General features: G+C 37.4%; 1 long non-coding RNA gene across 1 annotated transcript in view; it reads left to right on the top strand.

The window, feature by feature from the left end:
• Positions 1 to 23,581: 23,581 nt before the first annotated feature.
• The window catches only part of LOC113481596, a 41,794-nt gene continuing 38,531 nt past the window's right edge, over positions 23,582 to 26,844 (top strand). Inside the window, exon 1 of the long non-coding RNA XR_003398709.1 lies at positions 23,582 to 23,662. This is a non-coding gene — a long non-coding RNA (uncharacterized LOC113481596). The remainder of the gene's footprint in view (positions 23,663 to 26,844) is intronic.

Genomic DNA, 26,844 nt, shown 5'->3' with positions numbered 1-26,844 from the left:
ATGCAACGTTAAAGCAAAAAAGACAGAGGCTGACTGCTATGACATGAAATAGTGAAAGTATTAGACCAAGACAAGTTTTAAACTTTTTATTGGATTCACACCTTCTGATTTATTTTAAGTACTCCTGATACAAGCAGTCAGTCCTTAGCTGCTCTATTGTCACACTGTCTCTTCTTATTCGTTCCTATTATGAATGAGAAAAATTTGCTCCACAAAGAATTCTGGGTGGTAGTGCAGGTTAAATCGCTGGCCAGTGCAGAAGACCAGGCAATTCATTTTGAAGTTGTTGTTCCTTGATCCATTTGCTACCAACAGGAGAAAAAAGCTAGATAGAGCTTCAAATTTTATCTTGAAATTGAGTCAATATTAATTATAATCTCATCCACAAATCTTTTGGGGCAGATTTAGGAAATAAAATAATTTTGCATAAACAATAAACCAATCCTAATTTGTAAAATATTTTCAAGCATTTCTCATGATATAGGACATCATTCCTAGGATCATGTCTTTATTATTACTTTTTTATGGTTCCAAGTTCATCAGATTTCTTTTTGATTTTTAGAATGCTGATGAGAAGCTTTGCAGGTGCAGAATAACTGCTTCCTGGAGATGGCAATATTTTATTGCAGGTGACTGATTTTCTGTTACACTGGTGGTTTTTGTGCTAAAACCAAAGTGAATCAATCAAAAAAAGATCTTAAAATCTGGAATGGCGAACAGGCTTTATTCAGTTGAAAGTGCATCCAGTAAGAGCACCAATGTTAAGTTGCATGAAAGGCCAATAAAGATCAGAGAGGACGTTCAAATGTACGCTGCAAGGACTGAGCACACCCTGCAACTCATGTTATTTAATCGTGGTAAACATTAGGACTGCACATCAGCTACAAATGCAGCTCATCCTGACTGTTAGGATGCATTCATCCCATGTATGCTCTTTGACATCTGTCATACAGTTACGTAAAAGTTTCTGATGACATATCTGACTGCTAATCTTGGATCAGGGTCAATTTCAGTCATCATTCCGTTCAGCGAGAGTAGTGCTGCTATTCCCTTTTTGCATCTCCAAGCCTAGTATCACTCGTGTATGTGGTGCCACCATTCTCTTCTTGAATACTCTTCTGTATTACCTTTTTTTTTTGTCTCATGTGGCATACGTGCTTACTTAACATCATTCTTTTATCATGTATCTTTGTGACCTGATTATTTGTATTACAAATAAAGTATGTGATAAGATATCCAAAGTAATTGAGCCATTAGAAAGTCTTTACAAGTAAAAATTCATGTTAAAATCTTAAAAACTACCACTCAGTAATCAAATTAAATTTTTCAAAAATTAGTGTGCCATATAAAAGTTTGTGACACAACATTTAGTACTTGTCACGTTTCAGATTATTTCATGAGTACAACTGACACTTATTTTTCTCCTAGATCTTATTTTAATAGGAAAACCTGTTCAGAATCTGATACTGCTTGTATGTATCAAAAGTTAATGAGTAGAATTCTGAACTCTGGACAAATACTTATAAGCGCAACAGCCATCTGAACACAGTGCCATAGGAATACTTCAGTTTTTTCTTGACTATTTGTTTGAATATTATAAATGAGAAACTTTGACTTTTAAGGATTCCTCAGTATTCATTTGTAGGAACAAGTGCCTTTACTGTTCTTACAGTTTTAAAAGAAATATCACAGAAGAGTCATGGAGTGTGAATTCCTAATTCAGAATCACGATTATTCCAAGTAGCTAATACTAAGTGACACGGTTACTTAATCAACGATGCTTGTGACCCCTATATCCAGTCATAATGAATAGTGACTTAGATACCAAGAATTTTTCACAGAAATTGTGTAATGAATAATTAATACAGTCTAGAATATGGAAATCTGTACAAAAGCAATTCAGTGATAGATATAGCAAAGAAAAAAGCCTGACCCACATATCATACCACATTTCTAGAAAGCCTTGATGATGCCACATTAAGAAAAGCTAGCAGTGTTAACAGATGTTCACTCTCATTACAAATCCAAGTTAGAAGGAAGCCTGGAGCAGGTGTCATTTTTCTCCTCCCTTGCTACAAGTCCAGGTCTAACCACTGGCATTTGACATGAATTTAAATAGGGACCTGCAAAGGTAAAAGTATGAAAGTACACATGAACTGAGCTGAAATAGCCAGCACTCTTTGTAGGGAGTTGTGTAAAACATATTCATATGGACAGTTAGTGGCTGTACCATTCAGTTACTGTGTCATTCTTTGATAAATAGAATTTTAAAGCTGACCAAAACATTAGGTTTTTATTCTACAAGAAATATCACAATTTAAAAGTTTCAATTTGGATTTAAAAAATAGATATTTTCATAAAAATATAATTTAACATTTAATATTTTAATGTTAGTTTTTACTTTACAGTAGAAATTAAACTGATTGTTAAGGAAATGGCAAACTAATTAAAAAAACAAACCAAACCAAATCTCTTGTGTCTAAAAAAAAAATAAAAATTGTTTCACTCCGTATGAAAGAGCAATTTTTCAAATCTGCTTTCATTATAACAATAGTAATAAAGCATTTTGTGACATTACTACATTGTGAGATAATGTAAAAGTTATAAGTATATAGAAGGTAAAAGTGCATGACCTATTATGTTTTGTCCACAAGAGTTAAAAATGAACCTCATATCACCATATTTTTATGAAGGTGGTGTTCAAAAAATTCTTAGTGGTGAAGTGAGGAGTAGTTGAAAATGCTTAATGGCAGACATTTGAGTACAGTACTGATCAGGCCACTGAATACTTGAGCGTGTCCCTGAAAAGAAATTCTAATTTGTAGATCTAACTGGTGATGGGTTCGATGGATTGTGATGTTTTTTTTGTTAAAAATATTTATTCAACAAAGAGAATAGCTTTGCTACACAGAATAGAAATTCTCTGTGGCATAACTTAAAAAAAAAAAAAAGATAAATGAGAAAGTTTTTTTTTTTCATCCACTTGAATCTGACATATGTACAAGTGTACCTGCTTCTACACAGGTATGTCCGAAGGGTATGATGAGGCAAAGGACAGAAACCTCCTTGTAGGCATGCAGCAAAGTTAATGTCCAACCAACTTGTTCTGGGCCAGAATGAACAGCTATGTCAGAGTCCCAAAAAAGCCTGGAGACAGAGGGAGGCACACCATGTCCTTACATCTGACATCCTGTAGTGTCAAACAGTGACATGTTACAAGCATATTCTCCAAGGATGTTGCAAGCTGCTGCTAGACATGCTGTTCTAGTAATCTAGGAGGTGTTTTACTTGAGCCCACACAGCTACCACTGGGCTATCGTACTCAATTGTTACCCCCAGTTTTCTCACTTTAATACCACTAAACAACCTTAGGTTAGTCCTGATGCGACTGAAATTTTGTTCTATCACTCCACTCCAATAAAACCTTTCATTTAACTTGTAGCTGCACTAGGTTTGCTCCTGTATTTGTAAACTATTTTCAAGTCTCTTTCATTTACTCTTCCTTTTGGGCCAGTATGCAAATTCCAGTTGTGTAACTGCTCTGTGACTCATTCTCCCACATGCAAAATCTTTCTTTGGGTGGGCCCTGCTGGCTTTTAGTTAACTGTCTTTGCTACACTGGCATGCTCTTATGCTCTTAAGATATCCCTTGTGTTCAAAGGCATGATATTTTCCAGTGAACAAGTGACATGTTTAATTGTAATAGCCATTTTGGTTTTCAAGGCCTATAGTACAGACACCATGCAATGTAGTATCTGTGACTGTATCCTTTTTTAGTAAATCTGGTTATTCCCCAGCCTCAATAGCAAAACCAGACCTCTTAAAACTGATGTTTCTTTACTTAGACAATGTTTACTTGTCAAAACTATAAAACGGCAGACACAAAGCAAACAAAAGATTTGTTGATTTCACTAATGGAATGCATCAGACTAGTGTAAGGCTGAGAGAATGTGCTCCTTTTATATCAATTACTAACGTTTTGTTACATTTGTTTATTTAAATCACGCTATTTTATTTCAAGAGAGCAAATCTGAAGTCTGTTTATTAGAAACCCAGTAATTATACAGTAATCATATTGCTTGTGATGGGTTAGCACTTGCCCTCTGCCTCATGATTATCATTGTAAGTGGAATGAAAACACTAGAAACCTTGCTTATTCACCATGCAAGAGGTAGAATCCTTGAGGAAAAGTGTATAAATCAAGTGGACATTAAAGCCACAGTGTCTTTGAACATTGCTTCCTGCAACTGATCTGGGTATATAACAAATATTCCTTTTTGAAAATATTACTTGTCACAGATGTATTTTTTTTTTAAATAAAAGTTTTGAAAAAGAATTCCAATCATGAGAGGCATTAAAGTGCTGTGGAGTATTTAGGCGAAAAAGCTGAGCAGTTCCCCATTAACTCCTCCGTGTGCAATGCAAATATGCTGTTCCTGATTATTCAGGAAAAGGGCTTATTATCAAGGAGCAGATAAATAGAAAGGCAAAATATTTGTACATTTGTCCTTCATGAATTCAGCTATGGACTCTGTGCAAGGTTTTTGTGTTGGAGTTTTTGGTAGAGGGGGAGGGGGCTACATCAGTGGCCCCTGTGAGAATTTTCTTGAAAGCTCCCCCGCCTGCAAGTCGGACCTGCCCCTGGCCAAGGCTGAACCAACTAGCAATGGTGGCCACACCTCTGTGATAATGTATTTAAGAAGTGTGTGTGAAACCTGGAAGGAGGAATTGGAGTCATGAAGAGCTATGAGGACACCTATGCCAATGCCAAGGTCAGGGAGGAAGGGGGGAAGATGCACTGGAGCAGAACACCCCACTGCAGACCATGTTGAGACGGCAGGGCCACCCCCCTCCACCACCCGATTTGCAGCCTGTGGGGAGCAGATAGCTACGCCCGAGGGAAAAAGAAGCCCCCATTGTTGTAGTTCGGTGCTGAGAGGATTGCAACACATGGGGGTGACTCTACCAGAGCAGCTCAGGAACAGCTGCAGCCCATAGAAGAACTCATGCTGGAGAAAGTTCATGGAGGACTGTCTCCCATGAGAGGGGAAATCCATGGAGCAGGGGAAGACTGTGCAGGGTCCTCAGCTCCCTCCCAGGGTGGAAGAAGTGGCAAACTAACTGTATCCCCCTTCCCTGCCCCTGTGCCACTGGAGGAGAAGGTAGAGATATCAGGAACAAAACAGCCCTGGAAAAAGAAAGGGATGAGGGAAGGTGTTTTCAGGATGTGGTAATGATTCTCACAGTCCTACTCTGTTAAGTGCTGCAGTTGTTAGTGTCTGTATTAAATTTATGGGGTTTTTTCTTTCTCCAATAAGTCTATATTTTGCCCATGACCATAATGGGTGAATCATCTCTCCTCACCCTTATCTCCATTCCTGAGCCTTTTGTTTCATTTTCTCCTTCCCAGCGCTGGGGGGGAAGGGGAGGAGTGAACAGCTGCATGGTGCTCAGTTGTCCTCTGGGCTCAAACCAAGACAGACTCCCTTGAGCCTTGTCAGCAACGGCCTTTCTAAGAGACAGGTTTCATAAATAATTGTATGAGACCAGCATCCAAAATTACCTTTAGTAAGAAAATAAAATTTATTTGTGACAAATAGAACAAGTTTGAGTGAAAGCAGAAAATGGGAGACATTCAATTAAGGAGCAGAGAATATGTCCCAGTTCTGAATCTCATACAGAATCTATGAAGAATTTGCAAACTAATGATGTTTAGATTAAGTATTCATTGAATGATCTTAAATAATAATCTCTGAAAATTATGCTTTATCCAGAAACAATGGATAGAAACAGAGACATCATCTCCAATTTAGAGAAATCTGTTCTTCAGATTTCTTGGAAAAGAGCATCAGCTGTGCTTGGCACACAGCTGGAGGGAGGGTAGGAAATACATCTGTCAATCATACATGCAATTTCTGGTATTCAAGCTCTTCTAGGGCCATTTTGGACCCCAGAGTACTTTAGATGAGCATCAGAACTGCTCTAGCTCATGTCTTCTCATAAGACTTCAGTTCAGCCCCCAGGGGTCTTTGTAACTTTTCTGCCACATTACTTTTTCCAGACCATCTATACAAACCACAAGCTTCCCACATTTTGGAAAAATCTCCAGAAGACCAAATACACCCATCAAAAAAACACAAAGTATTTGGAAAACGATCAAGGAATTTGCATTTTAAAGGAAAAAAGCTCTAAAGCATTTCCAAGTAACAGGGCCATACCTCTCAGAAAAGGCACTGTCATCTTTTGTAAAGCATTCAAATCCTTGAATTTAGGCAGAAACTAGTGAAGAAGGGAGGTCTGAGATCAATATATAGGAGATAAATTTCATGATTAATAAGACATGAAAATCAATTATAAACAATTGAAGTATATTAAAAGCTATGAATCAGGTTAGTCAGGGCTGAACAATGTGATTACTGGGGACAAATGATGGAAAATGAGACAGTACAAATTGACTAGAAAATGCAATAGTCTCAAAAAATAGATTTTTTTAAATTTTATATGAACAATAATGACTTTTCAGAAAGGAATGTGGCCATTCACTATTCATGATGTTATTTGAAGGAAATCAGGAAGTACTAAAATATATTCTTAACAACTGACTAAGTAGAACAAACTTTTAGAGTAAGAGAAATGTTGGATATTGTGAATCTCTCAGCGATGAGAGGGAGAGATTTGTTCCAAGGAAGTAAAAAGTAGAATAAAGGTCTAAGAAGATGAGATTTTTAAAGGTATATGAGCTTTAGTCACCTAACTTAAACTGTAGAAAATACTGGTGATTAGAGAATATGCAGTATTGGACTTCAGCATTAACAAGGGCAAATGATGTTTTAGTGGACCTATATGTTTTCCAGGCACCTGCGTCTGGGCCAACAGAATTTATCATGAAATTTTCCTTCTGCTTTGGGCTGAACTCAGCCGACTATGATTTTTTTTATACTTTCCATTGGGTTAGAAACTATCTCTGAAACCTAATGATACAGAGTATCATGTTCATACAAATTACTGATTCCTTAATTTCTGTATGGTTTTTCTGCCACAACGGTATGTGATTCTAAATTCTTTGCCTCTTGGTGAGTTTGGGCTTATCTAGGGGATTGTATTGAAGAAGCAGTTTCAGTTTCCTCATTCCTCTGATTTTCATGAAAGCCAAAAAGCCACCCTCAATGACTAATACATGCCACTGCCCCTCTCCTCTATAATGCTATCCTGGCACATTGCAATGTATTAATGTTTTTTCTTTAGTTTTACTAAAGATATGGGATTTAGTTAGTGAATGTTGTAACAGAAAGATTACTCCACAGCAATGAGATTTTATTTCCTTACAGATCCTAAATGTTCACTGTGGGGATGTACATAGTTACCATTTGCGTGGTAAGAATTATAAAGCTGATAAACACTAATGGCAAGTGAAGACCTTCACTATGGTTGGATTTTGCCATTATTTTCAATGTAGCAGCAAGCTAAAAATCATTGACAGCACTAATACCAATATTAGCAACAGTGAAGTGTGAAAGCCACTTGAAAGTGGGTAGAGGCTGGAGAATGACATTGGAAAACCAGTGAACTAACAGCTGCCATCTCAGAAGGAACATTTCTTCCACATCCTTAGAATGTAGAAGAATTTTACAAATACTTTATTTTCCATTTATTGTATTATGGAGTAAAAGCTTTTGTCCCTGACCCTCTCCGGGATTAAAGAATCATCAAAGGCTGTGGTGAGCTTTGTAAATGATGGGTAAGATTTCTTGAAATGGATATTCAAAGTTACACATGCAGGTCTATATGGGAGAAAAAGCAAACTGTTTCAGAACATAAATATCTAGCCCTTAACCAACTCTCACTAGAAGTCAGTTCACATACCTTTTTTGATAACCTTGTCAACATAAGTATAGTATAAATTTTAACTATTGAAATGCTGGGGTTTCAACCCCAAGCCCCAAATGAAGGTTGACATATGGGTGATTCCCACAGCCCTTCACAAAGGGGAGGTGAGTTTGCCTTTAGGCGTCCCTCCAGGGTGCGGCCGGCCTGGCAGGGGGAACCATTAGGTAAAGGAGCCCCGGGTGTCCCGCATTAAGTAAACAAAGGTCAGGTGTCCCACTTAGGGATAAAAGCTGGGACCCCTTGCAGGAAGGGGCAGTGTTTGTCTGTGAGGTGGATGCACTGTGCAGAGTTCCCTGTTGGGGAAGGACCTCCTGCCTCCCTGGGGCTGGGCTCCGGTCAGGTCTGGCTTTTGTAAATGTGGGCTGTGTAGAGATTCAGTATGTGGCTTCTTTGGTCTTATGTGTTTGGTTTGTTGACTTGGTTGTCTCCTGTCCCTTCTATGGGAGACTGCATGTCGCCATTTATTCCACCCATTGTTGGTCATGTGGTGTCATTGTTGGGGTCAGTGGGATTGATGTCAGTTATGTATAATCTGACTGACTTGTTTGTACCCTCAGTGCTCACCCATGTACTGACCCTTTTGTATGAAATACAATTTGGTTATTGGTTCATCTTTATGCTGGCTGTGTCCTTTATGCTAGGCCTGATAACTGGCAAAACAGCTATATAGTGTAACTATAAATGCATTATAACTTTCCATCTGCATTCTAAAAAGTTATTAGTGGCTTTGAGAAACATCCTCTTTGTGAATACTAAGACACTCAAAACCATTTATCACAGCTTAAAATATGAGATGCTCTTAATGGCTGACTATGCCATTACAGTTTATGTATGTCCCTGATTTACACAATTATCATAGCTGCTGGATCAGGAACCTCTCCAGATTAGAGGACTATTCACATAACGTCAAAAAGAAATGGATGTAAGGTTTTGAATCTGTTTCACGATTGCCATTTGAAAGACTTATGATTAAGGTGGCTTTTATTTTTTTCCTCCTTATTGAGACCCTAGAATGAATCCTTGTAACAGTCTATGAGATTGGTTATTAAGATGTTTGAAATCAGTTATTACTATCATCCTTTATATAATCTTCTATTGAAAAGTCCAGTGCCAACACTAAAAGTTTTCTTTCCACAGGTGTATATTCTAGCAAGAACTATCATACTTTGAGATTAAAGTTCAACAAGAAATAAAATTTTATTTCATCAGCAGTTCTCCAGTTTTGCCTATAATAATTACTCCTATTTTGACACCGCAAAGATTAAACCATCACTAAATTGTTCAGACTCTTGTCAGAAATCTTTTGAAGCAGACACTCCTTATAGACATGCAATTAATTTTAGGTTTTTTTCAAGTTACTTCAACATATCAGGTGTGTAACTCATGTTTCCATGTCCTCTCTTTTTAAACTAGAAATGGCAGAATAGTCTAGAAAATGAGTATTACTACTAGCCTGCAGTAGCCTCTAGTGGTCTGAGGCAACTGGTTGTATGCAAAATACAAATGCTGCTAGCACTCATGGCTTTTCTTTTTTAGCTATACATAGGCTAAATACATATTTATATCTGCTGTATTTGAGACAATACTTGGTCTAGTGCTTGTGTGATGCAAAAGAAAAGGAAGTTTCATGTACATGTTCAGCAGAGCAGGAAAACAAGTCTGAATTTGAATTTCTGTTTATCATGCTTGAGCATTAGCTCTAAAATCTATCCTGAAGATGTAGTCAGAATAAAAGTATAGATGTTATTTTGCTGTGGTAGTTTATGCTTGGTCATGGCTTTCATGTCGACCTGTTTATATCTAGCTAGAGTCTGAAAGATCCCTGAAAGACATTACTGATGGAAAGTAACAGAAACTCCCTTTTACGCAATTTATGAAAATTATTAAAAAACAAAACCACTAAGAAAATGCTATCACAAGTGCTAGGCTACTGACCATAACAGCAAAATAAACATTTTCTAAAACAGTACAAATCAGACTGAGGAAATCAGTGAGCTGGTCTTAATACTAGTTTAGAATTCAATATTGCATTTATACGGATGAGTCTTACAAGCTCTGAAGAGTGACTTGTGAGCATGGCTGTTCACAGAGTTAGAAACCCTGAAAAAATAATTTTAACTGGGTCAAACAAATGTAAATTGAGGGTGACTATTTTTCTGCTTAAATCAAACTACTGTTTTATTTTTGAACCACAGAATGAGAGCCAAATTTATATTATGATGATATTATATTAAATTTATATTATGATGGCTAACCCTTTCCATCATTTTCCCCTGGTAGAGGGGTCTTAAAAGAACATTAATTAGTAGAAATACAATAATTGACAGCTTTATATTTTTTAGAAACATTAAATATAGGACCATTTTACTGAGTATTTTTACGAGATTGCTTCAAGACTTAAACATTTGTCTGACATCTTCCTTGTTTAGATGTTACAGAATCATTCAGACATACATACATACGGCACACCTTTACACTCTATAATCAAAGGATATAAGCCTCATCCATCTCTCAGTTAATAAAAAACACAAGATGAAAACAGTAAAAAGAAGAAAGATACAAAGCATAACCAAGTGTTGGCCAACTTTCAAGGTCATAATCTCAGGATTCCTGGTGGCCTAGAACAATATTCAAGAAGCCAAAAACTGCTGGCACAATGCTCTTAGTTAATGGTCTTCTTTCAATAGAGAGAGACATTGGGCAAAGACCGGGGAAGAATCTTTCGCAGTAAAATGATTATTTTGTTTAAAGGTGATTTGGTCTAGGATTTCTGGAAATTCAGTTTTCCTTTGTATAGCCTGTTGAATTGAAAGCAAAGCTTCTCCTCCTTATCCTTGATTCCTGTGATTTATGAGTATCACACTCTATATCTTATTGCATTTCCATCCAAATCCCTTCAGATAAATCAAGTGTGAAACCTGGAACTCATTCCACTAAGGTCTAAGATACATCGTTTCTTATTTTTCTTAACATGATAAAGTTGAGCTTTAAATTTTTTTCCTTTATGTCATGTCTTTGTAGAGTCACAAGAAAAAATGAGAGATTGCTTTGGTCATTTACAGTACCCTCATGAAGCACCTGCTTTGATTTGAACTCTAGAAAAGCTTCTCTCCATCTACTAACTTTATAGGAATCTAGAAAGTAATTTCTCACTTCATCACCTAACAGCCTAAAGTAAAGTGCTGTGAATGCTCCCTCTCTGTCACAATTTTACAGAAATGCAACCTCAAATTACATTAACTGACTAAGAAGATCTGACAAGAGCCAATCACTCAGTAAGTGTCCACCAGTAAATTAAAACAAAGTATTATCATTATGTAACCAAGCTGTCATAATTTGTTTTACAAACAACTATGTTAGATAATCTATATTTTGGAACTAATGCACAAATCAAAGTTTTTGCATTCTATAAGAACTCATCTTGGTAGTGAAAAGTTACTACCCATAAAAAAAAAAAAAAAAGTCACATGAATTCTGTGTTCCTATATAACTTCCTTGTTTTGTAGCTGTAAATTCCACAGGTTTTATGTTATATTTTTAAAAGAAAAGCAGGTCTGAATGGAAGAAGGAAAGGGAAATAAAGCTGGGGTGCACTTTTGTGACTATTTTCAACAAATATAAATTCACAGAAATACCAAATGGGATATCCCTGCTCTGATTGCACATGAAATGTCTTTTCTTTCATCAGCACTCATCTTACGGAGCTTTGTGGGCAGTCAAATCAGGTATTGATCCTGATGAAAACTATCCCCTTTTCATTTCTTGCATTTTCATTCTTTCTTTTGGATCCCTGGGCAATCATAAAAGCACAAGTTTTTACAGAAGAAAAGTAGCAGGCATATGCAACTGGAGGGCAAGAAGGGACTGCCACTTTTGACAGAAGCAATATAATAATCTCATGAGGATCCATCAATGTCCATGTTACATGAGGAAATACACCAGTATAGCTACTGCAGAATAAACTCTTCTGGAATAGTTAACTACATGGCCTTCCTGTTCCAAAGTAGAAATCGCTGTCATCTTAGAAGAGTTACTGCAGAATACTATGAATTTTTTATATAACATCTCCATGGAAAATTATTCCAGAACAATTGTTAGGCACTTTCCTCAGAAGACAAGAGATAAAAATATTACTTAGCTCATAAGGAGTACTAAGAACATACTCCGCATTGATTTCCTTCCTGTATGGTTTGCAAAAATCAGGCTGTTTACATACCGTAGATAGAGTATACAGGCCTTTTCTTGCTTAACACCTGATAACTTTCCTTTGCTCTTTTGTTATCTGCTAAATTGTAGATGCTCAGTCTAATTGTTTGAGAGGGGAATCAAACTTAGTCTGATACTTAAGAATCCCAGGAACTGGTCTAGTGATTTAGTATTACATATAAAACCATTAATGCAGCTCCACACCTCAGTAGAGCTGTAGTTCCCAATTCGTAATCCTTCTTAAGACTGGAATAGACTAACCCAAACATGTGCACACCTCAGTGCTCAGATTTTCAAGTTGCTCTGTTACTCATTAACATCATGTGAAGCAGTCTGGATAGTATAAAACACACACTTCACCACTGGAACATTGCCTAGTCCTTGAATCAAATTCAGTCAAGCCTTTTTGAGTTGTAGTTCAGCTTGTTTTCTTTTTTTTTTTTTTTTTTTTTTTTTTTTTTTATACTTCTTGACTTCTTGGATCCTCTTAGAACCAAAAATAAAAGTGATGAAGATGCTAGGACGGATCTTTGTCTAACAGCATTCAGAAATCTGTAAAAGTTGCATTAACTTTTCCTGACTCAAGAAAGTGTGTTGTCCCTGGATTCCCTTGGATCAGGTATAACTCAGACTTATCTGCTAGATAGCATGTCTAGTTTAATCAGGAGGAAAAATTATATGTTCAAAGATGATAAAAAATACAGTATTTCCACCTCTTTTGATTTCCTAGCAAGGCTTGATGCAGCTGCTGTTTTTTCAGAAGTAACTTAGCTTTTATTTGAAAACTTGCAAGGCAAAGTTCTAACTACTACACTTGGAAGATGTGATTGGAAAGCCTGAAAAGTGTGATTACCCATCAATAAAAACAAACAGACAGGTTTTTAAGATAATTCAAACAGAACAACTGAAGAAAAAAACCCCACCATTTTGAGGCCTGGCTAACCTTTTAATTATTTTTAATATTTGGAATTGGCAGAAGTAGGAAGAGGAATCTACAAAGAGGATGGGATTAAAGATGTCCGAGGTGTCCTCAGCTAAATGGTTGATGACTTTATCTAAACATATCACTGATATTCACAAGGAGTGACAGGATGATCCTATTGTAAAAGCACAACTATGTCCCATAGCACTTGGAAACCGCATCACTGTATTTTATCGCAGAACCATAGAATCATTTTATTCTGCTTCCCATCTTTTAAAACTCAAGTCAGGGATTTTCCACAGTTGTGTAGACTCTGCAGGTGAAGCGATCTCTCAGGAAAACTTAGTCCTTTATCTTTGTATGTCTCAGTTGTGTATACGTAAAAGAGAGATAATGATAATCCTTTCCATTTCTAGGCTAGTACTGCTTGTCTATTTTTAATGTGTGGATAATTTATAATAAAACACACTAGTGACTCTATAATCAGGACTGTGAATTTATTTCACAACAATTAAGTATCATGGAACTCTTCTGTAACAAAGAGATGTGTATGATTGTTATAAAGATAGAAGGAATTGTGACAATGACTGAACTGTGTAACTCAAGCTGACTTGTGTAACTCACACCACAGAACCTTAACTTTAGGTTGTATTTTCATAAGGTCCATAACTTCCAATTTTGTTTTATTTGTTTTATAATTATGGAAGTTGAATGTTCTGAGAAATTACAGTGAGTCAGCAGTGGAACCAAGAGATCCATTTATGGTGTATGAAATAATAAATGATTAAGAGATGTTTTAATAAATAATTATAGGTCATTTATAGAAGGGTCAAATGTGACATATCCATCTTTATCACTTACTACTGATGTACATGGAACCATCTGCAACCATCTATAATCACCACAAAAGCTATGAGGGCCTGCAATAGAGTTAAAGAATCTATTAACCACATATTAACTCTCTACAAACCATTTCAAATGGATTCTTAACATGAAGTGTGAATAACTTAAGCTCCAGACTCTGATTTCTGATCTGTGGATTTTCTTATGTTCACAGTCTGTCTTTAACACCAATGTGTCACCCTAGATATAGAGATGTGACTCTTTTTGATTTTGTGCCTTAACATCATTATTTGTACGCTGTCTGTTTTCTCTTCTTCCAGCTATATGGGAAGTGATGCTTCAACAAATAATGGACAACATTCACAGCAGGCAGCTTCATGGTTTTATTACAAGCCCTTGGTTACATCTGTAAAATGTCAAGAGCAGTGGTTAACCACCAGCTTCACCATTATTTCTTCGAAACAACTGAAATGCACTAAAATGAACTATTCAACATATTGCTCACTTTCTCACTTTTGTTACTGACAGCTCATTATTTATAAACACATGCTGGTCAGATATTCTGTGTTAAATGCCTGCTACCTCTCCATTTCTGCTCTTTAGAATTTCTTCCTTATTGGCATGTTTTCAGGCCATCAAGTGCAGTGGTACTAGTGGCTCTCTAGAGATCAACACCAGCCAAGTGCTTTAGTGTGAAATGCATGCGAGTGGAAGGAATTGTGAGCAATCCCTGGACCAGCACACTGTGTGCCAAATTCTTTCTGGGAGGAGAAGCTTGTGGATGAATGATGAGCTCAAATACAGGTTTCAGCAACTGTGCTCTAACTTCCTAACAGAGACATTTGAATCTCAAGCTGTTTGTCTCAGTTTGAAGGCAATACACAGAAATATTTAAATATTCAAGGAATGCAGAGTTGGTTCAGGACTCAGTGCTATTAATGTTGGTATTAGTAGTAGTAGTTAGTAGTAATTCAAGACAATTTACAAGTTATTGTACCACTCCAGTGATCACTCCCAGGCAGACCAGTTTCAAACCAACTGTGCATGCAAGCACGGCCTTGTGGGACCATTGCTGTAATTAAAAAAAACCCTCTCTTATCTTATGCAGCAGCGTGTTAGTAGCTTTGACTTCGGAGTTATCTGAAGGAGGCATTCTTTGCGAGATCTGCGTTTCCTCAGTGCTGTTGATCAGTGCTGACTTCTCTGAGATACACTGATTTAAGTGTCAATACTGTATTCTCTGGTCTCCTTTCTTGCTGAGGCAGGCACTGTAAATTAGACAATAGTTTTTCTCAGTGTGAAACTTGTTTAAACCCTCAGATTGTTCTTTTACTTCACCACCTATAGATGGAGGATACTATTTCAGTTATTTTAAATTCTCCCATTCATAATATATTTCAGTAGCAGCTGGAGCAGAAAAATGAAGTTAATTTAAAATCTCTAGTATAGTTAGGGTTATCATGACTGAAACAGCTTCTGTGTGTTTACATATGTGAACTGAGTTAATATGTTGATTGAATTCCTACTATACAGATATCAACATTACAAAAATTGTGATGGTGACTGACAGCAGCTAATGTGTTTTTGACTGTCAGCTGTTGGAAGAAAGTTGTTTGTAATCAAACAGATGGGAAAATTTTACAGTTAACTCTTTGAATTTTCTTAGTGCAAATCTTCACTGAAACGCTGGAACCGGGATAGGTGGATGGCTGAGAGACTGCACAACTCCATATTTCTTTTACCAGCAGGGAAGTGAGCGCCTATGTATTAACATGCTTTTTTTCCTCCTGTTTACCTATAGAACCAATGCAAATTGGTAAAATCTACCAGCTGTGTTGGTATCATTGATGTTTTTCTTATTCCACTACTGTTACGAGTTATTTTTATATTATGCTTCTATCACACAAATGTTCACCGACTGTTGTGCATTAATACTATCAGCTTACAATTTCACTGTTGTTATATTGCTATAATACCCTCACTAACAACCTGAAGTTTAAAATTACTAATGGCACTGGTAAAATATATGTCCACTGCTACTTATATCTAGGTGCAAATTTTAAAAGAGAATGTGAATTTAGAGTTAAATCCTACAAATTTAGAGTTAAAATTGCTTCAAGGCAGAATTATAACTAACTAGACTTGTTCCTCATAGCTGTAAAATTTTTTCCAAATTTGAAGCTTTGGATTTTAAACCAGAGAATTCTTTCATCAGTGTGTAAAACACCTAGCTTAGCCACTGGAAAACAGTGAAATCCCACCATAAAAGCATGTGCCTGCTTTTCTGACATGCTGAGCACCTTCCACTCTCACCATCTTTTAGGAACTGAGACAAAATTCACAGAACCTGGGTGGGATTTGAATGGCACACTCGTCTGTGAAGTCTCTCTGCACAGGTGTGAATTTTGACCAACATGCTGAGAATTTTCTCAAATTGCTTTGCAGTTAGGACAAACAGTCATCTGGAATCTACTTCAAGAGAAGGAAAATTGCATGCACAGCTAAGTACATCGAGATAATTTTGCTTTTAAAATTATAGTCACAGCTTACATATTTGAGATAACAGATGCAGCTCTGCCCTGCAGCAAAGCCTTATTCTGTATATCATGTGATTGTTATATTAGGAATATATCCTGCTTAAAAATAGAAATGCCTGCTGCACTAGTTTTGGTAATAAAGAAGTAAAAGTCATTTTTAATAGGAATGTTTATAATACAATTTTCAGTCTATTAAGCTTCACTAATCAAACCCACATGACTCGAACCCACATGCCACACTCCCTTAAGCAATGAGTATTAACATATTCAGAGAACCAAAAATCCTGATGAGTATTTGCACTGTGTTCGCTCAGGAATGGAATGGAAACGGTGAAAGAGCAAGAAAGGGAGAGATTGCTCAAAAGGATGGCTGTGTTTTAGCAGATGTTAATGTGGAGCTGTCTTTAAAATTCCCATGGAACTTCAGAGAAATGAAAGGTGCTAGTCTCACTATCCTGGCAAAACTGGGGTTGGGTGTCCTACCTATTTAAATTTCTCTTGAAATGGGTCTCAGGACTGAATGTATGCTTAGTGATACCATTTTTTATGAAAACAAGACTGACACTAGGAAATGTCCCAAATTTTAATAAAATAAGTAATTTTCATTCTGAATAGTCTTTGTTCAGATATTTGATTACTGTAAAGACAAGCCTCATATAAGATGAACTGTCACTGAAACAAAAATTTCAGTGTACTATGAGACATTGTGTGCTATTTTCAAAGTTGCACCTCTGCCACTGGTTGTACTACTAATTGCACTACCGGTTATGGGATTTCAGCTGTGTGTTTGCTCTAATAGTATTCACATGCTTTTACATCTCTGAAGCAACACAGAGAAGTGTCATTTACCTGCTCTGGTCTTTCTTGATTCAAAATCAAATTAAATCTCTTGTTTCACCTAGATCATTTCATTCATGGAGTACCATGTTCAGTTCTGGGCCCCCCAACATAAGAACATGACCTGCTTGATTGGGTCCAGAGAAAATCACAAAGATGATCAGGGGGCTGGAGTACCTCCCTTATGGGGACAGGCTGAAAGAGTTGGGGTTGTTCAGCCTGGAGAAGAGAAGGCTCTGGGGAGATCTTCTTATAGTGTCCTTCCAGTACTTAAAGGGGGCTACAGGAAAGATGGGGAGGGACTCTGTATCAGGGGGTGTAGGGATAGGATGAGGGGTAATGGTTTTAAACTGAAAGAGGGCAGATTCAGATTAGATAGAAGGAAAAAATTCTTTCCTCTGTGTGGTGAGGCACTGGTACAGGTTGCCCAGAGCAGTTGTGGCTGCCTCCTCCCCGGCTGTGTTCAAGGCCAGGCCAAACAGAGCTTTGAGCAACCTGGTCCAGTGGAAGGTTTTCCTGCCCACGGCAGACGGGTGGAACTAGATGATCTTTAAGGTCTGTTCCAACCCAAACCTTTCTATGATTCTATGATTCTCTCACCCCATTTTATTTCACTGTTAGTGCCTGAAATTCAATGGAAAGCCCTTAAGTGAGTTACAGACAGATTATGGGTAGCTGAATACAGAATTATTTCCAAACTGGAAAACAAACAAACAACAACAACGACAAAATCTGCTTCTTAAAGGGAAGAAACAAAATAGGAAAATGTATCAATTTTCCATACTTTTTAAACCACTAATTGTTCTAAAATATATTTTTGACTTTATGTCAGACACTTTCGTATCTCAGTAAAACACATTGGTTGCTGCTGTTATTGCTAGAGAAAATTTTAAAATACTGGGAACTGATTTTAAGTATAAGCACAAAAGAAAATTTATTTATTGCCCTTATCGCATTTTTTTAAACTTTTTTCTTCTGCAAAGATTTCAGTGCTGTAATTCAGCAGGGTGCAAAGGATTTTAGGTGAGAGAAACTAAAGCTAAGTAAAAGGCCACAGCAAAATACTTGTAGCTGGTGTGATTGCAGTTCATGTGGATTCTAAACAACTTTGGTTCTCTGCTAACAACACTGCAGGACAGAGAGGCCGAAAGGGAAGAGTTCTTTAGGAGCTTCCTTAGCAGCTCTTTGCCTCCCAAACAACTAACTAAAAACTAAGGAAAGCCAGCTCAATTAACACATAATTGTGAGCAATGCTTCCTCTTCTTTCCATGCCCTTTGCTGACATAAATTCAATTTTTTTAGCCAGCTGATACACTAGCCTGCTATCAAAAGTTAGGCTGAATAACAGCTTCTGGAAATTATCAATTGCCTGATAAAAAAACCTGAATGAATCCAAGAGTCTTGAAAAATAGAATTTCTACCACCAAGAGAACATAATTTTCTTTCTTTTACTATCTTCCTTTTCACCCTTTTAATCCCCACATCGCAGTGCAGCTGTGACTGAGAAAATTATTAAGTGTTTGAAAAGATGCATGCTGTCGGATTTGTCTTCCAGCTTCTGACCCCTCGGTCCTCCTGGAACAGATAGAATTTGGACAGGAGCATTGCTCCTGAAACCCCAGGCCACCATAGGTGGGCCACAGGCAGTCAAAATGATCAGGGTCAGGATGCAGAAGACAGAGAAAGGCAGATGGGACAGAATTTAACTAAGAACTCCAGTCAGCCCTGAGGTCCCTTTCAGTTTAGCATCTGATCCAAAATCGACCTGCATCACAGAAGTCTTCCAATTACAAGGGGATCTGAGACAGGTTCAGGAGAATAAATGCAACCGAGGTCCGGCAGGTTTTGGGAGAAGATATAGCCAGGTGCTCTGATAGAGCTGCTGGCATGCAGACCTGCCTAGCAATAACAAATTTAGTCCCAAGATGAATGGACCTGATTTCAGGATGAGGGACAAGCTGTGTTCAGCCTCAGCTTGGCCAAAGGGTGTGCTTTTTAAACTAGATCAAAGAGCCCTTCAGTACCAGGGAAACAAATAGATTAAAGGGAACCTTGAATAATTTGCATAAGAGGGCGGTAGAAAGAATTTACAGAGAGAAAGGGAATTAGAGTGGGATATTTCCAAGGAAGATATTGTCACTTTCCAAATGTGGTTCAGTGCATGAGAATAGTATGTTTTCAAGCAGCTGTCCATAAATGACATCTTTTTTGCTTATGAAACTAAAGCTTTATAACAAACATTGCAAATGGATTAAATAATAATATTTAATATAATCTTTATTTCTAGCTGATTAAATGGTATAATACGAAGCATACGAAGAAGGTAAATTCACCTGTTGGTGTTCCAGATTGGGACTGAGAATGGGTGAAGTCTATATTACCTAAATTTGAAATAGGTAAATGGATATCACGTTACTGAGGTGAACCTTCAGTCTAGACTGAACTTCTTAAACTTGAGTCAGATTTTTCTCCTTGAAATTCATGCAGCACTGTCCTTTTGCTTTAGGCCAGAGTAGACATGAGAGAAATAAAAAATCGCCAGGGAGTGACATTTGGGCATGATTGGAGATGCAGAAACTGCCCCAAATCTTCTCGTGTGAACTTGTCTCTGAGATTCCTGGATTTAACAGAAAAGAGCTAGAAAATTAGAGCCTGAAGTTAAGTAGCTGAAAATGGAAGTTGCTGATCTGAAGGGGACTTACCCACTGAAAATTTCCTGCTTGGATTTTCGAAGTCAAGTGATCTGAGGAAAGAAAAAAAAAGGAAAGAAAAAAAAAGGGAAAAAAAAAAAAAGAAAAGGAGTCCTAGCCTTCAGGCAATGTTAAGTAGATAATATTCTTACAGAAAACAGGATAGATAGTAAACTAATCCCTGTCTTTGAGATAAAGGGGGAGACATACCAGCTAAAGGACGTACTTTCTGGGACATCTTAACAGACACAAAAGTTCCAATTAACAAAACAAACAGGTAAAAGGCTGACTCTACAACCTGGAGAGGAACCAAAGGGCCAGAGAGCATGCACAGGAAGCCAAGTTGAAAAATTCATGAAGAGGAAGGAGACATCTGGATTTTACTTAACAGCGGGACACTTCAAGAGGACCACATACTTCTCTCCTTGAATAATTCTAAGAATCACACCTATTCCCCGAACTAATTGTAATAACCCAGCCCTTCCTAATGAATATGTATGTTTTGTTGTAATAAATATCTGGCTACTTGCCAGAGATGGTGTGCAAGCTTTGTGGAGAAATCCCCTTGCACCCCGGCCGGAATAAACATGCCCGCTTTATAACTCTTTCTGAGTTGTAGAGTTTGTTTCCGCGCTTCACAAGCACAAATCTTCTTAATGCAGAAGGAAAGCAAATAGATTTGTTTACAAACTTCACTTCTCCGACAAACAGTAGCTACAATAAATTGCTCAGTCCATGATATTTTAAAACCTGGTAACTTTTGAAGCAAAAGCCTTTCCTTTTTTCCAGCAGTTGAAGTCCTGGCATGCAGTGCTCATTGTTTAACAAAGGGAAATATCCAGCTCTTTCCTGCTTCTGTGTGGTCTGTCAGATACTTATCTGAGGAAAAGTGAATTTCAGCTTGACGCTCAGCCACAACATGGACATACTGCACCCCTTGGGAGGGATTATATATATTCAAAACAGAGAGAATCTCCTGCATCGCTTTTTCTCCTCCCATGTGACAACTCTACTTTCTAGATACAAGAAACTGTTCGAAGCAGACTAGCTGTGGAGGCTGCTTTGATGTCCTGCCATCAAACCGAGCTGTGGAAAGCCTTCTTGTTGTCTTATGTAGGGAGCAGTTGAGGATATCAAAGGGAAGATGGGATGTTAAACTTTTATTGATGAATGTTTAATAGTCTGGGTTGTAAGCTGTCATGAGTAATGTAGTAAAAGGATTCATTCTGGATCTCGCTGTTTGCCATACAGTGCCTGAAAGTGATTAGTCTTTAAAGAGTACAAATCTTTATTTTTTTTCTCCAGTAATTTATTTTCTGCAGCAGATTAAAAGAAATCTATCATGATACTTAGGAAAGAGTCAAGTGGGCACATTAGGTTAATACACCAGTCTCTCAGCTTGAGACCTGAGTTTGAATCAGGTTTACAGCAAAAAAAGCAATGAATTTAGCACTGTTATCTGAAAGCCCACTAACGTGACAGGTTTGGTCACATCCCACTGGACTTAGGGTCCTGCATTTAATGAGGTGCAACTTTATACCTCTTAAAACATGAAGTATGTTAATTGTTCAGAAATTGGGCACAGTCCCAAGGATACAGCCAGAAGATAGCTGAGAGGTGATGTTTCCCTCCCCACCCCCACCCCACCCCCCCAAAAAAACCCAAAAAACACCAAAACAAACAAACAAACAAACAAAAAAAAACCACACAAAAAAAACCCCAAACAAACAAAAACCCCAACCCTGTTTTCCTACTTCCTGGAACACCAAAGTTTTAAAATAAAAGTAAACAAAACATTTTAAGACCATTGCTCTCTTATTTCCCACTGCCCACTGAGAAAATGAATTCAAAATAACATCTAACACACATGTTGAAAATAAACCTGTGCCAGTGTAAGGGAAATTCTGGGGAACAGGGTGGATTCACATTGTTATATGTTAGTCCTGTAACTAAATGCTTCTGGAGACACAGAGCAATCCAGGGACTTTCCTGAAGGAACAGGGTGCATGAGGGTGAGAGAACGAGGCTAGAGGAAGAAGAGGTGAAATTGTTACAGGATATTGCATGACCAGTACATGTTTCATTACACTGCCAGGTAATTATGAACAGATAGTACGGGCCTGATAGGTCTGAGTTATGCTTGATAAAGCTTCAGGAACCAAAAAGATTTCTTCTCTTATAGTAAATGTAAGTCAGGAAAAAGGTTTGGTTAAACATGAGCTCTAATCAGCTACGGTTTAAGAAACCTTAATTTACAAAATTTTAGTGAAGTACCAATGCAATTGTAAGACAGTTTCCAGATAAATCAGTCTTAGGTTCAGGCCCATAGTGTGTTTTGTTGAACTCTATTGAATATATAAAAAAGCTCAACCTTTAACTGCTGCCCTGTTCTGTAGAGAACAGGGTTTTTTGTATGAGAAAAAAAATTATTATCCTTTACGATTCCTGATCAACCCTTGATCACAGCTTATTTAGTGACTTTTGACAGCATGAGAAGCATTTGTATGCTGTGAATCCATATTTATCCACTAAGAAATGGAATGCAATATTCTGAACATGCCCTCCTAGATTTCTGAGCAACCATCAGATAGAAAATAATTTTTGTTCACTAGCATCTGAGCTGTGCTGAAAAGCTTTCTCAGTTTGAGGTCATACTAGCAATAGGTTAACCTCCTAACTACTATCACTGTCATGATAGTTTTTTTAAAGATTATTTTTTCTCTCAGTCATCCTAAAAAAAAGAGCATGAAACAATGATTTTTTAATGAGATATTCCAGATAAACTCTGGCTTAAACAAAAAAAAAAGAATCTAATGGCCATGCAAACCTGTGGACACTAACTGGTGAGGAAGGAGAATTACACATGTGTGTGTCATTTATGAAGTGCATGGGGATAAACTCATGCACAGGAATACATATATGCCTGTTTCTTACATACCCACACATCTGTGCAAAAGCATGTGACTGAAAATCTGAACCATCTCTTTATTGTTTGTGTACTGATTAAAGGCAGATGGAGTTTCCCTTGGAATAAATTGTTCTAGTTTCTCTTTTATTTTCACTTTTTAAGAGAGACTTTGTATATATAAAGAAATCTTCAGTAGAGTATGATTTAACAGTCAACTCTTCAAAAAACAGCGAGCTTTACATAGGCACCTTGAACAGCAGATTTAGAGGGGTGATAAATACTTAGGTGAACTCAAAGATTAACTAAATACCGTTCTCAGTCTCAATTACAGAAGGGTGCAGTGGGAAGAGATGACAGGATTTTCCCAAAATATTGTTTGGGATTAGAAGACGCATGGAGATTTTCCCTTGGATGACAGGCTGTTAAAATCTACTTAGAAAGTGCAAAATTTTCATCGCTTTCCAAACTACATGCTTCACTACATCTCTCTTTTCATTCTCTACAGATCCATGACAAAGTGTCTCACAGTTCAGTGGTGAATCAAGGGGAAACAAAAAGCTAATTAAATGATCATATGTTATAACAGTTTCTTGGTGTAGGCATCAAATCTTATTTTAATATATGTATATTTAAAGTCAATCTACATAAACAATGAGAATATTATTATTACTAATATTTTAAATAAATAATGTTTTCATAATAATGCTTTTCAACTCTCTCAATAACAAGGGATGCCCTGTCAAGTGTCTCTCTGATCTTTAAGAAGACAACTGGAAATTAGAAAAAGGCCTAAAGAACATTATCTCATTGGCATCTTTCTCAAGCAGAGCAAGTAAGTTTCAGACAGAATACTTCTCAGTAGAATAACCGAGCTTTTCTAATGCATGTCAGATAAGCATGATCAAAAGTGTTTGTTTCAAAAATTACTTTGGATTGGAAATTATTTTAGTTTGGAAAATATTAAGGTAAATGTTCCAGAAAAAAAAAAAAGTCTCATTTCACAAAAATCTATCCAAACTTCCAAAAAAATTGTATTTTGATATGTCTAGCCTGCTTAACTTATTTTGCTATTGTCCTCTCTGGGTTGGATTCTCTGTCTAAAATGTATCACTAGTAATTCCCAAGTCAGCCCAAGACTGACTATGGCAATGTAGCACAGGGGCAGAGCAAGAGAGGAACCTGTAAGCATCATGGTATCTTCTGTCACAGAAACAAGACTTTTCTTTTGCAATGCCTATTTCCATGACTCTTTTGACTTAGCGCTTGTCTTTTAATTTTCTGGTGAACAGAACTTTAGAAACTGCTCAGAACTTTCTAGCTGCTTTCCAAATTATTTGGAATACCATCCACTGCATTTTCTTGAATGACAGCTAGGCTGTTGGGTTATCTTTACCATCTTTATCTTTGTCTAAAGCTATGGTGTTATCATATGCTAATCAGTGTATTCCAATATACTCACACCATCTAGTGTGGAGCAGTCAGTGAATATTTTGTCATACACTTAGTTGCCTTAGGCTTTTAAAACATTTTTAGAGCATATTTGCTAATATGTGTCAACCACATGCCTTTTCTCAGCTTTTAAGCAATGCTGTATACAGTCATGAAATGGAAGGTCGGTAGCTGCTGAACTAATCTCAGAGTCTGATCCTACATGTTTTTATATGTTGCATATTAGCTACAACTTTCTTCACAGTTTATATTGATTTTATTATACTTCACTGCAATCTGTTTTAAAAATACAAACATCCATTATTTCTCAAGAACTTTTAAGTGACACACTGAAAAGTAAATGGTTGGATCTAGGTCTGTCAACTATTATATGCTGCTTAGTCTTTTACATCATGCAAGACCATATAAAGTAAGCCTGTAGCTAACCTTGATGGGCAAAAATGGTGCCCTTGCAAGCACATCACAGAATGATCTGAAGCCTCTGGTACTCCTCTTGTTTTAATGGTAGTGTTTTTCTCACTCTGAGAACTCTGTATGTTGATGGTGTCAACAATGAAGTCTTCATGAAAGAACTGCTGTAACTTCAAAGCACAACTCCTTAGCCCCTGTCTTGCTGGAAAATTGTTCCCTTCCTTTCTTCATTTTAACTCTGACCTTGAGTTTAAATTCTTGGTTACAAGAGTCCACTGAACAATGTTGCCCCTTAACACCTGATTGCTAGTGTCTTTATTAGTAAGTGAGTGTTCTTGATGCCTACAGATGTCCATGGGAGTTACTGAAAATACTCAGGTGCTTATTAACTAAACAAGCAAAAGTCAGGTCCACAGTCTCCATCCAATTCTGTCACAAGATAACATTTCTCTCATTCCAGAGAGATCACTTCCCATTTCACAGAACTACAGTTAGATTTATAACAGGTGACGATGCAGTCTGGGCATCCTAACTACTGACAAACATTTAGAAATTGCATATATAAAAGGAAAATTTAAGGAAGAGAAATGTCTGTGTTTTGAAGTAAGGAATTCTGCTGACACTACAGATTCTGCAGGCACAATGTGCTCAGTGAAAGTACTTGAACCTTGAAATAGAAATTCAGACCTCTTAATTAATCTCTCCATTATTCTATATAGTGTAAAGAAAACTAATACAGAGAATTTTCCCATTAATTACAAATGGGATCTCTGTCTGTTTGAGTGTGTGATGGGGAGGAGAATGTTGGACCAGGGCAACACAATATTATGCTTCCTACATAATTATGTAGGAGACGTAGGTTTATTAGGCTGCAGTAATCCATTATTTATGCAGATGGAATCTTTATTAGGAAACTACCTTTTAACATCGCTCTTGGTCAAGTTGTAGTGGAGTATCTCATCTAAATCTTTACTTTCATGACTGTATATATAGGCTTGTATTATTTTCCTTAAGGAGAAATTGACCATACAAAAAAAGTGACATGCACTTTCTTTAATCTTAAGTGTTATGGATTTAGTCGTGCTGGATCATTCTTCAGTTGCTCAGAATGTTAAAATTGCTTCCTTTTAAGGTGCTACTGTTAAGGCTGGGAAACTGTTTTATTGGTCAGCATATGAAGGCACAGTTCATTCTTTCCATGTTGCCTAGCAGGGTCTTGCAGCACAAAAGGAGGATTTTCTTGCTCAAGACACCTCTCATCCATTCCAGGATAAAAGTGGCAGGTCAGTGGAAGAGGTCCACTGGCCATCTCTAGTTTATGGGTCATTGTTTAGTCCTAATGGTCATGCTGACACTGACTGGTGGTCTCCAGCAATGATTGTTACTGAGCTGCAGCACCCTTGCAAGTACATACATCAAACTTTTAGAGGACCACTACCTACCCAAAGTCAATCCCATCTACACATGGATAGACAAACCTCTCAATGGGTAAGTTCTTTAAGGTCCCTCAGCAACGCCCTTCTAGTATTCACCTCTACTTCACTCCTCTGCCTAACACATGCTTTGTCATATCTGAAAGTCCCTGCCCACTTCTATCCTTCATTTTTATACAATGATTACCTGCCCAACCAGAGCACTCACATGTTTTTCAGGACCACACGGGTGCCCTGTGCCAATGTCACAATCTATTCTCTTCTATGACCCTGCTACAGTCAACCCAGACCTTCTTGGCAGCTTCTGAAAAGATGTGATTTACTGAAAAGATGTGACAATACAGTTATCAATTACCATGACAAAAGCTGCATTAAGTGAAAATGTTTTGCTGTGTGCCAAGAGTCTGAATAATGGATGATGCTGCAGTTTGGACTCAAACACAAAGGTCCCTTACCCTACTTGCTTTTCTGTAACCAATATTTGGTTCAAAACCAAATCCCATTTCTGATCTTTCCCTTTTTGACAGCAGAATAACCCAGAAAATTCACTAGCATCCTGCATTTTTCCTTACTAGTTCCTGAGATTTTTCCAAGAAGATGGATTTTTCCACCAGGAGGATATTACTCAGAGAAGACAGAGAAAAGGCCCCTTAATCAAGACTGCCAGCGGACAGAAACTACCTGCCACTCAAACACAAGCGCCCCGGTGCTGGCCAGGCCC

Source organism: Athene cunicularia (genome assembly GCF_003259725.1).
Source record: "Athene cunicularia isolate RWA chromosome 6 unlocalized genomic scaffold, athCun1 chr6_part1, whole genome shotgun sequence".
Taxonomy (NCBI): domain Eukaryota; kingdom Metazoa; phylum Chordata; class Aves; order Strigiformes; family Strigidae; genus Athene; species Athene cunicularia.
The sequence above is the reverse complement of the archived record's forward strand: the minus strand, read 5'-3'. Positions and strand labels throughout refer to the sequence as shown.